The sequence below is a fragment of the Tupaia chinensis genome, unplaced genomic scaffold (genome assembly GCF_000334495.1).
Source record: "Tupaia chinensis unplaced genomic scaffold, TupChi_1.0 Scaffold000368_1, whole genome shotgun sequence".
NCBI lineage: Eukaryota > Metazoa > Chordata > Mammalia > Scandentia > Tupaiidae > Tupaia > Tupaia belangeri.
This window is the reverse complement of record NW_006159865.1, coordinates 2,281,892-2,283,074: the sequence shown is the minus strand read 5'-3', so window position 1 is coordinate 2,283,074 and position 1,183 is coordinate 2,281,892. Positions and strand designations below refer to the sequence as shown.

Below are 1,183 nucleotides of genomic sequence, written 5' to 3'. Positions count from 1 at the left end.
GGAGATAAAGAAAATCAAAGCTAGATCTTTTGACAAAAATAGAACTTTTCTGAAAGCTAGGTTATAGAGAAACCTATTGTAATGAATACAGAATTAATTCTAATCTGTTTGATTCTAGAGTCTGTACCTCTAGTTACAATGTTAAACAACAAGATGGGGGAAGAAGCAAACTTAGGTTCATCTCTCTGAATCTTAGTTTCCTCTCTGTAAAACAAAGATGATAAAATCTCATATAGCTGCTACAGAGATTAAATTAGGTAATATATGTAAAGCACAAAAGACAGTCTATACATGTTTACATTTTTTCCTCCTTTTATCTGGTCCAAACCTGCAAGGGAGCTGACGGAGTATTTAGATTTCAAAGAACTGAGTTGTGAGGTCAGCAAAGTTCACATTTAACAGATTGAATTTCCAGATGTTTCCAAATGCCAATGAAGCCATAGCTAAGCAAAGTTCTAATGGACTGTATTATAATTCTATAAGCCTTGGATAATCAAGAATGGACTGTAAGCCGAGAATCACTTTATAACCCGCATTATGTCTTTGCATTAACAGGGACTGAACAATCGAAGGTTTGGAGGCAAGTGAAACAGCCCAGCTCCTGCGATCTTTCAGAAGGAAACACAACAACCTAGCAAGCAGTGCAGAGACTGGCATTAATTGTCTGAGAAAGGTCTCATTTATCTCCCTGGAAAATTTCCCCCTGCGAATGCCAATTATCACCAGAGTGTGGATTCTCTAAGGTACTCAGTAATTGCTCAATTATCTGCAGTGTTCACTCTCCATCCTGGCCTTTCAATGCAGACTGTTCTACATTTTCAATTGTTCCAGGCCCTGGCCAAGTTGCGGTTATGTGCAGTAATAGGCAATATGGCAAGGCTGCAAATCTAACTCCCCTGGTACTCTCAAATCTCCCTTTAGTTTTTGTCATCTTCCCCCAAAGTTGTTATTAGAGCTTCAAAAGAGGCAAATTGGGGGGAGCTGATGAATTTCTGAGTCTGCTAGAGGTGATGACTACAAATATCATGGCCCAGTATTACTAGTCAGAGATAGAGTTTATTTTCAAAATCATCCCTGTTACCCCAGATACTGATTATCTATTGCTACATAACAAGCTACCCTGAAACATATTCAGGACTCGAACTGTCGTCAGTCATGTTGTAGTTCACTGCCTTAACCATCA

General features: G+C 38.8%; 1 long non-coding RNA gene across 1 annotated transcript in view; it reads left to right on the top strand.

Moving 5' to 3' along the window:
* The window catches only part of LOC114008686 (uncharacterized), a 3,835-nt gene extending 3,081 nt beyond the window's left edge, over positions 1-754 (top strand). Inside the window, exon 3 of the long non-coding RNA XR_003550200.1 lies at positions 556-754. This is a non-coding gene — a long non-coding RNA (uncharacterized LOC114008686). The remainder of the gene's footprint in view (positions 1-555) is intronic.
* Positions 755-1,183: the final 429 nt, after the last annotated feature.